The sequence below is a fragment of the Sarcophilus harrisii genome, chromosome 2 (genome assembly GCF_902635505.1).
Source record: "Sarcophilus harrisii chromosome 2, mSarHar1.11, whole genome shotgun sequence".
NCBI lineage: Eukaryota > Metazoa > Chordata > Mammalia > Dasyuromorphia > Dasyuridae > Sarcophilus > Sarcophilus harrisii.
The window spans coordinates 393,746,940-393,761,937 of NC_045427.1; positions in this window are offsets into that span (position 1 = coordinate 393,746,940).

The following is a 14,998-nucleotide window of genomic DNA, read 5'->3' on the forward strand; positions in this document are numbered from 1 at the left end:
ATGAACAGATAATTTTCAGATGAAGAAATCAAAACAATTTCTAGTCATCTGAAAAAAAATGCTCTAAATCACTATTGATCAGAGAAATACAAATTAAGGGGGCAGCTAGTTGGTGTAGTGGATAGAGCACAGCCCTGAAGTCAGGAGGACCTGAGTTCAAATCTGGCTTCAGACATTTAACACTTCCTGGCTGTGTAACCCTGGGCAAGTCACTTAACCCCAATTGCCTAAGAAAGAAAGAAAGAAAGAAAAAAAGAAAGAAAGAAAAAGAAAGAAATATTAATAAAGATAATTCTGTGGTACTAATGCACACCTCTCAGATTGGCTAAGATGACAGGAAAAGATAATGATGAATGTTGGAAGGGATGTGGGAAAACTGGGACAATACTACATTATTGGTGAGTTGTGAACTGATTCAACAATTCTGAAGAGCAATTTGGAACTATGCCCAAAGAGCTATTTAACTGTCCATATCCTTTGATCCAGCAGTGTTTCTATTGGGCTTGTATCCCAAAGAGATCATAAAGGAGGAGAAATGACTCACATGTGCAAAAATGTTTGTGGCAGCCCTTTTTATAGTGGCGAAAAAACTGGAAACTGAATGGATGCCCATCAATTGGAGAATGGCTGAATAAGTTATGGTATATGAATGTTATGTAATATTGTTGCTCTATAAGAAATGATCAGCAGGATGATTTCAGCGATACCTAGAGAGACTTACATGAACTGATGTTAAGTGAAATGAGCAGAACCAGGAGATCATTGTTCACAGCAACAGAAATATTATAAGATGATTGATTCTGATGGACATGACTCTTTTCAACAAGGAGATGATTCAAGACAGTTTCAATAGTTTTGTGATGAAGAGAGCCATCTGCTCCCAGAGAGAGGACTGTGGGAAGTGAGTGTGGATCACAACATAATATTTTTACTTTTTTTCTTGTTGGCTTGCACTCTGTTTTCTTTCTATTTTTTTTCTTTTTAATCTGATTTTTCTTGTGCAGCATGATAATTGTGGAAATATGTATAGAAAAATTGCACATGTTTAGGATATACTGGATTACTTGTGGTCTAGGGAAGGAAATGGGGAGAAGGGAGGAAAAAAAATTTGGAACACAAGGTTTTGCAAAGGTGAATGTTGAAAATTATTCATGCATATGTTCTGAAAATAAAAAGCTTTCATAAAAAAATAAAAGAAAATCTCTAGTGTAGGGAAATCCATTTCTTCCTCAATCAGCCCATCCCACTTTTGAATAGCTCTATCTGTTTTTTTCCCCTATCATTATATTATATTGCCATGACTGAATTTATTACTACTACAAGAAGCATCACTCACATATTTTAAGTGTTTTAACCAGATAAATATGCCACTTAGGATAATTATAAAGTTTCTGGGATCATCCTGCAAAAGAATAATGTCCCTCTGAAACATCTTGGTTTATCTTTTGATTGGATGGTACATTTTATAGGTTGTTTAGCTTTTTCCTAAAACAAAGTTAGAAAGAAACAAAGTGTTATGAGACACAATAATTACTCACCTTTTTTTAAAAAAACATTTTAAGTTTTATGAAATACTTTTATCATAACAATCTTGGGAAGTAGGTGCTAAAAGTATTATTTTCTCCATTTTATATCAATAATCAAAGTCAGCCAATAACAGTGGAAAAAATGCTACATTTGGCAAGAGAGGATCTTGGTTTAAATCCTCCCTCTGCCACTTGTTTTCATTTCTTTTTTCTGCAAGGCAGTTAGGGTTAAGTGACTTGCCCAGAGTCCCACAGCTAGTAAAAGTTAAGTGTCTGAAGCCCCATTTGAACTCAGGTCTTCCTGCTTGCAGGACCAGTACTCTATACACAATACCATCTAGTATCTCATTTATTTTGCCAGTGGCTCTGGCCAAGTTATTCCCTTTCTATGCTTCATTTTTCTTGTTTGTAAATGGAGGAGTTTGAGGACTGAATGATCTATAAGATTGATTTTAGTTCTAAATTAATGAGTATATGAACCATCTTCAGATATCACAACCTTAAGACTCTTCACTATCCTACTTGTTTGTTCACTGGACATTGTGGAGATTAAAAGGTTTGAGAGACATAGTTTCTGGGTAATTTAATTATTTTATTAATGAAGCTAGCACATTTATTAATTTAAAAGATGGTCATTTGGTCACCTCTCTTTAGACCAAAGATAATTATGGCAGGCTCAATTTATGCATGTTTCTAAGACTAGGTATTTCCCAGGGTAGGAATTAATCCTGACTAGTTAACAATGAGAAAATGAATATTAAATGAAGGGTTGAGAATCATATCATGTCATCTTTGGACAGTGAAACCCAGATCATCCCCAACCTTGGGTTATTTGGACAAAAGGATCTATCCCCATCCAATTAGGCAAAAGGGTCTGTCTCTACCTAAGCTTGATTGAATGGAATTCAATTTGTAGATTGACTAGATTACTTGTAAGGTTGGGTAGGGTTGGATAGAAGGGAAGATTAATTCCACTTTTAGAGACTGAGGTGTTGAAAATAAAAAAAAGAGAAACTTTAAATCTCCCCAAATCATTAGTTATTAGTAATCATTTTTCTCAACTTTCTCTGGATTCTCAATGTTATTTCTAAAACATGACATCTAAAATCAAGCATGACCCTATTGGTGTCATCTGAGGAGGGGGACTAGTGTTTCCCTGGTTTGGGGCTTAGTCGTGCAGACTAAACATTCTAGGCTATCATATATTATATTTTTGACTCATGCATACAGCTAACCCAACCTGCCCCTCCTCTATCTTTTTCATTTGAATTGCTATCTAGATATGTCTTATTCCTCTTGTATTTGTGCAGTTGATAGTTTAACCCATGTATAATACCATGTATAATGGTATTTTTTTTCCCAGTTGTGTGTAAAGATAATTTAAAACTTTCATTTAAAGAAAATTTTTAGTTTAAATTTTCTTTCTCCTTTCTTCATTTCCTATCTCCCTAAGACAGCAAGTAATTTGGTATACTTATAAATGTATAATCATGCAAAACATATTTCCATATTAGTCATGTTGTAAAAAGAAAAAACAGACCAAAAGAAAAAAAAGAAAGAATGAAAAGTAGTATTAAAAAAATGAAAAGTAGTATGTTTGGATCTGTATTCAGACTCCAACAGTTCTTTCTCTGGAGGTAGATAGCATCTTTCATCATGAGTCCTTTTGAATTATCTTGGAGCATTATATTACTGAGAATAGTTAAAAGTTATTCACAGTTGATTGTCTTACAATATTGTTGTTACTGTGTATAATGGTCTCCTGATTTTGTTCACTTTACTTTGTATAAGTTTGAGTTAGTCTTTCCAGGTTTTTCCTGAGATCTATCTACTTGTCATTTCTTATAGCATAGTAATATTCTATTGTAGTCATATATCAAGATTTGTTCAGCCATTCAGCCATTATTCAATTGATGGGCATCTCCTCGAATTCTATTTCTTTGCCACCATAAAAAGACCTGCTATAAATAATGTTCTTTGGTAATTACCCTAGGGAAAACTGTCTGGAAGAGAGACATTCATGATAGCCTCATCATCCCCTCCACTTCCCCTCCCTCCCAGTCTTCTTCTGGATGGGATTCCTGGTTACTAACTCCACTTTTTCTTTCTTTCTTCTTCTTTCTTCTTCTTTCTTCTTTCTTCTTTCTTCTTTCTTCTTTCTTCTTTCTTCTTTCTTCTTCTTCTTCTTCTTCTTCTTCTTCTTCTTCTTTCTTCTTCTTTCTTCTTCTTTCTTCTTCTTTCTTCTTCTTCTTCCTTCTTCTTTTTTTGTTCAGTCTACTTGTGAAATTTGTTTCTTCCAGACTTCAAGATATGAACTTCCAACTATTTGTTGGCTAACTGATTCTGACATTCAGCACCCCTCTGAATGCTGCTGCCTCCATCTTCAAGTTGCGTGCCTCTTCTCCTCAGTCTGGACCCCCTAGGCAGGGACAGCTCTACACCCTTTATTAGAAAGAAGCAGCTTCAGAAGATGAGATCTCTGTCCCTTTGTCCCAAATGAATTTGGGCTTCAAACTGCTTAAGAGAGGAAATGATGGTTATAACTCCTAGGTGGAAACATAGTAGTGATGGGTTCCCCTGAACTTAGCATGCTTTTGTCCTAACAATCTGTCTGATTTTAAAGTCCTCTGATTTTAGGATAATTCTACAAACTTTGTGACTGTCAGATAATCTGCTAGTCAGTAATAACCAAATTCTGAGACAATAGTGAATAGACCACTCCTCAGTTCTACTTATAGGCCATAGCCTATTTAGCATATCAATGATATGAAGAACTAGATAAATTTGTCTCCTTGCTCCTGGTTCTTTGCTAAATCTTTTTGGAACTTATTCTGCTTCAGTTGATGATACAATTACAATAAACTTTGCCTCTTGACTTGGAGATAGATTCAAACCTGCAAATTCTTTTGAGACACTTCATGTTACTGATCTGCGACCCCCAACTTTTTGAGGTCCCTTCTGAATCTCAACAATCAGAAAAAGTGATATAAAAACACTCTCAAGATTTCTCTTAAGAACTTTAGAATTGATTGTATGTCATGGTGATGAGGTCTAGATTTAAGGTGGTCAGGGAACCAAATGATGAGATTAGGGTTCCTGGTGGTCAGGGATTAGATGATAAGGTTAGTGGCAGGTTCGGAGTTCAGGGGACCAAATGAAGAGGTTTGGCTCCCCTGAGTCTCCTTGGGATTCGGTGCATGGGTAGGAAGTTTTGGGAACCCCCTTCTGGCAGTGCAGGGATTCTCTGTAAAGGAATTTATGAATCTGAAAACATGGATTGGTTAAAGAGATTTATTATTGGCATTGGGAAAACAGCCTTTGCTATGCATGAATAGAAAGGCTGAATTCCTAAAGTCCCAACAGAGAGAAATAAAGTCTCATTAGGTAAATAGGTGAGGATAAAGAGAGGGTAACGCTGAAAGAAATATCATCCCAGCAGGCAGAGGTTTCCTTGGCATAGCATGGCATAGCATAGTATGTATGTCAGGTCCTCTGCAAGGAGTTGTTCCAAGTTGACTTTTTTTTATCTACAAGCTGGGTTTCAGCTTGAGCTGGAATTTGAATAGAATTGAATAAGTCTTTTTAATTCAATAGGAAGCTTATTCAGTAGTGAGTGTTATCAAGGGGGGTGGTATCCATCTCTCAGGATCTTTTACCGAATTCAGGATTCAAGGAGAATCTGTCCTTCAAGGAATTTTAGAGAGTTTCGGGGCTCCCCTCAACAATGGGAGACACTGGCACAGGATTGCCCAGATAGCGTATCCTCATCAGAGAAGGTGTTGAGCAAAACTTTTGTTTTGCCCTTTATTCTCAAAGAGGACTATGATATCTGGAAAGTGATGCCATTGTTGAGATTGGGAAGGGACCCCAAAAGTTTGGTTACTACTGACCAGAAGACTTTAGACTCATTGACAGACAAGATTGTTAGAACAATAGCATCCTAAAGTCTGAGAATCTCAGGATCACTAATATATCTTCCTTAAAGTTTAAGGGAAGAAATATTATTATATTCCTAGGCTAGAAGACTTTTATAATCATTGACAGAACAATAGCATTCTTAGATCAGAGGGCTTCAGGATCACAGATTCCAAAGTCAGAAGATTTAGAATCACTGGCAGATTGTTAGAACAGAAGCCCTCTAAGGTCAGGAAACCTTAAAATTATTGCTGTGTCTCCTAGAAACTATATTATATCACCATGACATGCAAATGAATTGGATTTAAGTGAGGGAGGGCGGTGCAAGGTCACCTGCCTCACTTTCCAGAGTCATCTGGATTCAGATATAGATCAGGACAACTAGAGATGGCCCTAGATACAAAGGGAAACTTGGCTTTTTTAAGCTAAGGTCTTCAACAAGTCTCAGTTTGACTGAGGCTGCACTTATTTAATGATTAAAGATAGGTAGCAGTTGAGGCAAAGAATCTTCTCTTTTACCTAGTCCAAAAAAAGATCTAAATAGGTAAAAAAACAAAAGAATGAATATGGGAGGGAAAGATCGGGGGTTTCTGGTCAAAGCAGAAATGACTGCTATTTACATTCAGTCTGAGTCAATCAGGATCCAAACAATGACCAAATGGGGCTTGGCTGCTGGTGGCCAATTAGAATCAGATTGGTTCTGGTGTAAGGCCTACTCCTTAAGGAAGAAATCTAGTCCCAAGATATCTTGGGAGGGTTTAGAGGTGCAGAAGAGAAAAAAGTGCTTTTAAGAGTATCAGTAGGTAAGAGTGTGATACCCTGTGTGGACAGAGAGAGGAAGGAGGGAGGGAAGGACAAAAGAAAGGAAGGAAGGAAGGAAAGAAGCAAAGAAGGAAGAAAGGAGAGAAGGAATAAAAGAAGGGAGGGAGGAAGGAAAAGAGAAAGAGAAGGTGGGAAAGAGGAAGGGAGGAAAGGAAGAAGAGAGGAAGAGTACCTACTATACTCATATAGATCTAAACTCTGCCTCTTTATAGTTTAGGATCACATATTATTTAATTTTCATCTTATTCTTTAGAAATGTCTATTTTTAAGTGTTTTGTGATATACTAATTATTTGGTAGCATATGTATATAATTTACTAGTATCTACTGATACTATATCCTGATTCATTGATCTAATAAACTTTGTCAATGAAAACAATGGGATTAATTTGACATGTCCTATTTTTTTAAAATTCAATTTTATTTTATTTTTTCAATTAAGACTGTTTTCTTTACTTTCTCTACCTGTCTCTCCCCTGAAAGTAAAAGACAAAACAAAACAACCAAAACATTGTAACAAATGACACAACTTATTCTTTTTTTCCCCTGAGGCAATTAGGGTTAAGTGACTTAGCCAGGGTCACACAGCTAGGAAGAATTAAGTATCTGAGACCAGATTTGAACTCAGGTCCTCCTGACTTCAGGGCTGGTACTCTATCCACTGCACTATCTAACTGCCCTTGACATAACTTATTTTTGATGAAACCACGCTTTTTCTTAATGAGTATTTTTTTTTTCTTGGATATTTGCTGACCATCTCTCTTTCTCTAATTATATATATATATATATATATATATATATGTATATACATATATATTTTATTATAGCTTTTTATTTATAAGACATATCGATGGGTAATTTTTTCAGCATTGACCCTTGTAATACCTTCTGTTTCAACTTTTTCCCTCCTTCCCCCCACCTCCTCCCCTGGACGGCAGGTAGTCCAACACATATTAAATATGTTAAAGTATATCTCATAATATATTTTATAAATTTTTCAGGAATAGAAGTTGAATTCACTGGTCTCTGATTTGAAGACTGATCAAGTATTTTACCAATTTTTATTTTCTATGTTTCTTATGAATCTCAGGTTGTCCACTCTAGTTGACACAAGTTCAGGATATACAGTATGAAATATATTTTGCAAAAATTGATGCACTTTGGAGTATAACAGAGAAAAGAGTTAGTTTAATTTTTTTCATTGAATAAAAACTTCAAGCTTATTTCAAATTAAAAGAATATTTGATGATGGAAGATTAAAATAATATTTCTATATTTATTTTTTATTTTTTACAATGGGGTCTTTACATCAAAGATATAGCAAAAAGAGAAGTACAAACTTTTTTTTTTAACCCTTGGCCGGTCTTCCCTTTACTACTGTAATTCCTATGAAGAGTGATCTCAAACTTAATGTACTTTCTAAATTGGAGTGATTATAGCAAGTTTATTTTTATTTTTATTTTTTTTCTTGACCAAACCGTTATTTTGCTGTACAAATAGAATCAGACTCTGAAATATTGTACAATTAGCTTGTGAAGGAAATCAAAAATGCAGGTGGGCAAAAATATAGGGATTGGGAATTCAATGTAATGGTTTTTAGTCATCTCCCAGAGTTCTTTCGCTGGGTGTAGCTGGTTCAGTTCATTACTGCTCCATTGGAAATGATTTGGTTGATCTCATTGCTGAGGATGGCCAGGTCCATCAGAACTGGTCATTATCTAGTATTATTGTTGAAGTATATAATGATCTCTTGGCCCTGCTCGTTTCACTCTAGCATCAGTTCGTGTAAGTCTCTCCAGGCCTTTCTGAAATCATCCTGTTGGTCATTTCTAACAGAACAATAATATTCCATAATATTCAAATACCACAATTTATTCAGCCATTCTCCAACTGATGGGCATCCACTCAGTTTCCAGTTTTTAGCCACTACAAAAAGGGCTGCCACAAACATTCGTGCACATTCAGGTCCCTTTCCCTTCTTTATGATGTCTTTGGGATATAAGCCCAGTAGTAACACTGCTGGATCAAAGGGTATGCTCAGTTTGATAACTTTTTGAGCATAGTTCCAAACTGCTCTCCAGAATGGTTGGATGTATTCACAGTTCCACCAACAATGTGATAGCAAGTTTACATCCAAATATGGCATAGCTGTTTGATGAGTGGACAGCTCTCAGTTACTAATAGCCCACGTATTTCTTAAGCTTATTGATATTTTTTTTTTTTTTTTGGTCAGGAGCTAGTCCTTTTGCTATGGCTCCAAAATATATTATGGAAGTATACTTGATAAAACTTGGCAACTGATTAAATATAAAAAGGGAGTCTGAGACAAAGAAGGAAAAGGGTCATATTCTCAAACTTAGGAAAGTCTGGGGAGAGGGAATTCACATTCAAATTTTAAGCAAATGAATTTGCTTCAGACAAACTAAGTTTTACATACTGTTTAGGATATCAAGTTGAATTTATCCAGCAAGTAGTTGGATATGAAGGAATGAAATTCTAGAAAGAGATTATGACTGGATATGTATATTGAGAATCATCCTTATAGAGAAGATAATGAAAATATAGGAACAGATGAGATCACTAAGAAAAAGAACTTAGGGAAAGTACAAAAAGTATCCTATGAAAGAATTTTAGAGATGCCCATTATAGACAGTAGAGACATCACAATTTAGAAAATGAGACTGAGAATGAGCGATCATACTATTAGGAAGAGAACCAGAAGAGAACAGTCTCTTGGGAAAAAAGAGAGGATGAGAATTTCAAGGACTGGAGTGGCTAAAAGTGCCAAAAGGAGCAGAGAGAAGGAAGATGAAGGCAGAGAAAAAGCTGTAGCAATGGCCTTCTCACAGAACATGCTTGGGAATTGATGTCCTGGCTACTTCTGGGGAAATGTATTCTAGCGGGGGCATTGCCTTAATACAGTTTGAAAAGGGTTTGGAATTCCTTTGTATAGTCCAACAAAAGTTGTCAATATTTCTTATATACCACTGATCTTGCCAGTGGTAAGAGCCTAAGGGGTTGTTTGGGGACAAGCTTCTAGTCATAGAAATTTGGTATCTGGAAGAAGGGGTGAGGTCCTACTCATGATATCAGTTATCCAGAAACGGCTTTAACCAAAAAACACTTGATCTTTTTGGCAAATGGAAAGAGATGGTCATCAAGGGCAATGTTGGTTTCTAGTACAAACACATTTGTAAACACTGTAGAGAATGGCTGAAGATTATGAGCAGTATTGCCTCCTGAAATTACCAAAAGCAAAACCAAGTCAGTTAGATAACTAGAAAATTTTACGTAAGACGCAACTTGACATAGTTTGAGAGCAGAAATAAATGAAATTTGCAAGAAGACAATAAAATGATTAAAATTGAAATAATTTTTTCTGTGTTTATATACCAATCTGATTTGATGACCAGTGGTTATGAAAATATCATACCTGAATTCTAATATCAAAGTTCCCAGTTGCCATTGTAATGCCAGAGAAACTGAAGCAAGATAGAGATTAGAAAGTTTTTAATATTTTATCTGGGTTTCTGAGAGGGAGAGGAGTATCCATTCTGTCTCCAGGGCTGAAATGGATTTTTGTCTCAAAGAATTCAGCATTGAATGTGAGATTACATTGATTTTTTTATAGGTGGCTCTAAGATCAGGGGAGACAAAGGCAAGGGGTGTTCAAGCTTCGGCAGGAATTTTTAGGCAGGGACCAAAATCCCTGCCTAAATTTGGTTCTGACAGGTTGAGAGTAGGGCCATAAATTCTGACAAACTGGGAGTGAAGGGGTAGTTAGTAAAAGAAAGAAAGTCTGGAACTTAGAGATATGTAAGCATATCTCCTAGTAACTCATCTGCAATTTAATGGTTAATGGTCAGGCTCCTAGCCCTAATTATCTCAGTCCTAATGGTCAGGAAGAGGGTTTGCAACCAGGGGGATTGAGGCAGAACAATTCAAGGACCTGAGGCAGCACAATTTAGGGAAACTGAAGCAGAGCAATTTAGGGAAACTGAGGTAGAACAATAAAAGGAAACTGGCATAACACCATATGAATTACTTGAAATGACACTTAAAAGCATGAATTAGGAAAGAATGTCTGTATCAGATCAGCAGAATCTTGAAAACTTCAAGGTATTGTTTTACAAGATATTTTAGTGAGGTAAAGATATCAAAATGAAGGAGAAAATAATGAACAATGTTATTATTTAAAAAATAAGATCCTTTCCAACATGTGTCAATTTGCTCATCTTTTTAAGTCTTTTCAGAAGAAAAACATTATTACCCATGAGTTAGCTTGTACTAGCTCTTCAAGGACTTGGGATCATATTTATGGAGCCCATTTCCTGGAAACTGCATTCTTGTATGACTTGAACTTCCTCACCAAAATGATCCTAAGCAACTCTAAAATCAACTTACATTTAATTCCTCAGTTATTTTTATTTTTTAAAATTTTATTTTCAATTCATGTAACAAAACAAGCATTTCCAATAACACAGTACAACAAAAAGGTGAATGCACATGAAACTGCAAATCTACCATGGGCAACTTGCTGTTCCCTCCAAATATACAACAAAGTTATATAAAATACTATTTTTGCTCCCTTCCTTTCCCTTCTCCCCCTTACCTAGAGATTACTACCATTAGACACAAATAGGCATTTTTATGTAAAATTATACCTTACATATTTCTATTTATCAGTTTTTTTTTCTGAATGCATATAATCTTTCTTCATGTATCCTTTATTTTTAATTTAGTTGCTCAAAGTTATTCTTAAAACGTTGTTGTGTACAATGCTCTCCTGGCTCTGCTCACTTTACTTCTCATCATTATATAAATGCTAACAGAATCCAAATCAAACAATAGAATGGTACTAACAAAAGCAAATAACTAAAACAGGAAAGGAAATGAGAAAAAAATTTAGAACTATAATCAGCAACCATTTGCTAATTGAGCACTTCTCTATTCTCCTCTTCCCTAATATAGTCTATAGAGAAAATTTCCTTTTGTCCATTAAAAGCTCCTTATGGAAATATTAAAAGAAAATAGGCTTTCATAAATGCTTTTTCTAGAACAGACCACATCATTACAGTCACACAATTTACTGAAAGGCAGGAAGCATACAATATGCCAATTAGGCAACAAACATTTATTAAGCTCCTATTATGTACTAGGCACTGCTTGCCATTGGAAATAGAAAAAAGGGAAAAAAGCAAAGTAAAACAAAATGTCCCTACTTGCAAGGAATAATAAGAATAATAACTAATATTTAAATAGCATCTACTTTGTGCCATAGCTTGTGCTAAGTGCTTCATAATTATTATCTCATTTGATCCTCATGGCAACTTTGGGAGGTATGTGCTATTATCATCCCATTTTACAAATGAAGAAAATGAGGCAAATAGATATTAAGTGTCACATTGCTAGAAAGTATCTGAGTTCCCATTTGGTTCCAGACTACCTGACTCCAGGCCCACCTAGTCACCTTACAATCTACAGGGAGAGACAAGTAAATAATTGTGGACAGACAAGATAAATTGGAGATAATCACAGAGAAAAGAGATTAGCATTTAGGGGGATTGGAAAAGTTTCTAGTAGAAAGTTGGATTTTAGCTAGAACTCAAAGGAAGCCAGAAAGGTCTTACATTTATTGCTAGTTGGTTATAAAACAGCCTTGATTTAATAGAGAAAAGTACAAACTTCAATGTTTTCCCTTGACAAGGAACCTTTCATGCGTAGATAGATGTTAGGGTCATACAATTGCCCTTGATAAATGTTTTTGGTGGGAAGACAAATTCCCCTTGGGGAATGTCAAGAACTGAATTTCCCATAAGCCTGTGTGGTAATTTCACAGACTAATGGCAGGCTTCCCTTCCACCATTGCCTCCAGCTAATATAGTCTTTTAAAGCAGGTGACTTGTGAAAAGGGTGGCAGTTTGGAAAAGAATGCTGAGGAAAGTTAGGAACTAGATGCTAGGAAGAAATGATTATAGCTGCTATATGTAGTCCATGCTGGGAGTAGCACAGCATTGACAGCAGTCCCAGTGGGACCTGAGGCAGCAAGATGTGGGAGTAGGTTTTTCCCTTAGCTCTCCAGCAAAAAGTCTGCATATGTGAAATGTGTTCCTGCTGTAATGAAAAGTGTCAACATTCTCTCTAATTGCAGTGCCAAGAAGCCTATACACTGAAGATTTGCTACTGTGGAAATATATAAAAGAAAATAACACAGGTGACCTCCATGAGCTCCTGCCCATCTCCTGTGATTGATTGAATTTCTACTACCTCTTCTGCCATGGTGGGAAACAGAAGGATTATTTGAGAGTTGGTAACTTCTCCTAAATTACCAGGATGTCTTTTTTATTGTATCAAGAGGCAAGGGGGAGTAGGAAAAGATTGAGTATATAAATAGGATGTTAAAAGGGTGAATATATTCTGGGCATGATGTTGAGTGTTTTCTTTTACTGTATTTTCGTGATTTTATCCTGTTTCTATTTCAAATTGCTCTCTCCTACCACTACAGTGTAGTATTATGTGATTAGCATAGCAGTTGTTCACGGGGAGGAAATTCAGAGAGAAAAAAGCAATAATGGGGTCTTAGAGCATTAATATGAATAGATATGAACACAAATCATGTTATACAAAAGTAGTAGAAGGGACCTTTTACAGGTACAACTAGAGGTAATTTTATTTAACTCTACTTTGATTATTAATGTCATGCGTGGAATGTCAGATATGCTTTGCTTGATATTAGATGTTATGTTAAGGAAATAGATTAAGGACTATATAAAGGAAATGAATATATGTACATCAAAGATCTTTGAAACTTTCATGGAGGATGTCTAAAAGAGAGTTTAAATGAGTCTCTATTAAATGATGAGATTTTCTAGACACTACCATTTATGAATAAACTTATTCTGATTGCTTTGAGCTCCAAAACATTGTCCAAAATTGTCTTAAAAAGATTGGCTTAAAAGTCTATATCTGGAAAGCTTAATGAATAGAAAACAACTTTTTGGTAGCCAGTTTATTGAATTAGTAATCAGTACATATGATCAGAGAGATGTAATATTGGGAAATGAATTGGACTAATCATGTGGTAAGAATGAGGGGGAACAAACAGATAAGACTGCTGGAATAGGAGATCAATGCCTATAAAATGTAAAAAGTCTAGGACAGTAATTTTTTTTTTCCTGAGGCAATTGGGATTAAGTGGTCACACAGCTAGGAAGTGTTAAGTATCTGAAATTTGATTTGAACTCAGGTCCTTCTGACTTCAGGGCTGGTGCTCCATCCACTTAGCCACCTAGCTGCCCCTAGAACAGTAATTTTTAAGTTAGTGTCTGTGAATTTCTTTAAAAAATCTTTTATAACAATATTTCAAAATAGTTGCTTTCTTTTGTATTTTTCCTTCATATTTTTAGGATTTTTCCTGTGTATTTTATTTTATTTCCTATCTATTCCTATATATTTTCCCATATGCTGAATATTTCCTATGTATTTCATTGTAATTCATTACACATGCTATCTAAGAGAGGCGCTTTAGCATTCCCTCAACTATTACTAGAATCCATAACAAAAATATAGTTCAGAATCCTTTAACTAAAAGAAGCCCCCAAGAATAGTGGCTAAATTCTCTGTGAAAGATCTTTGGAGTAACATAGGTATGAATTGCATTAAATAAGAAAATGTTGATGGGTTTTGCTTTGCTTCACTATTGGGAGCATTCTTATCAGTGACAGCACAAATCCATTTAAGTATGTGAGTACATAGCCCTTGAAAACCTAAAGTTATGAATAAATTGGGATAAAGGGATATATGCTCTCCTTATCAAATTTATGGATGACAAGAAGCTAGTAGGAAGGCTGACAGGTCAGATGGCCAAATTGCTATCCCAAAAGATCTAGAGAAGTAAAAGTGCACTAATTTAACAGCAAATTGTATACGCATAATAAAATCTTATTAATGGATTGATTGATAAGATTAAATGTTTAGGGATAAATATAAAATCCTACATTTGGATACCCCTTCTTTCCCCCATCAACACAAGTTCAGTATAGGGAAATTATGACTGGACAACTGTATGAGTGTGTGTGTAAACACACATTTCTAAAGACTTTCACTTTTAGTAGACTGTACATCCAATGAGTCAATAATAAAAAAAGAAATACCAACTTGATTTTTGCCTGTATAGAAGGAAGGTGGAATATTCAGAAGGATATTATATAATCTGCCCAGGTTAGACCCTCATACACAGTAAGGTAATTAGTTCTTGCTTTTAGGTAACATAATGATACACTGGAGTCGTACAGAAGACAGTGGACATGATGGTGATAGGACTGGAGAACTTACTATGTAACAGTGCTGGATTTGGAATTCTCCTATTCTTAATAGGGGAGATTTTAAGAGAATCAACCTTGTAGTCTCAGTTTTCTACATATATCATTTATATTACATATATAGTATATGTGTTTATATTATATATACATATATGTATATACACATACATATATAATATATATACACATACACACACACATATAGTGATTGGACTGGACTAGATGTCCTCAGAGAAACCTCAGCTGCAGCTCTAAACTGATCCTAATTTATTTTATGTTTAACACAATACTCTGCACATAGTAATTCAATTCAATTACATCCTCCTCCCCCCAAACACATTTATTAAGCGCCTACCATGTGCTAGCCACTATATTATGTTGGAGTTAGAAATAAGAAAAAGTTCCATGCCTCAAG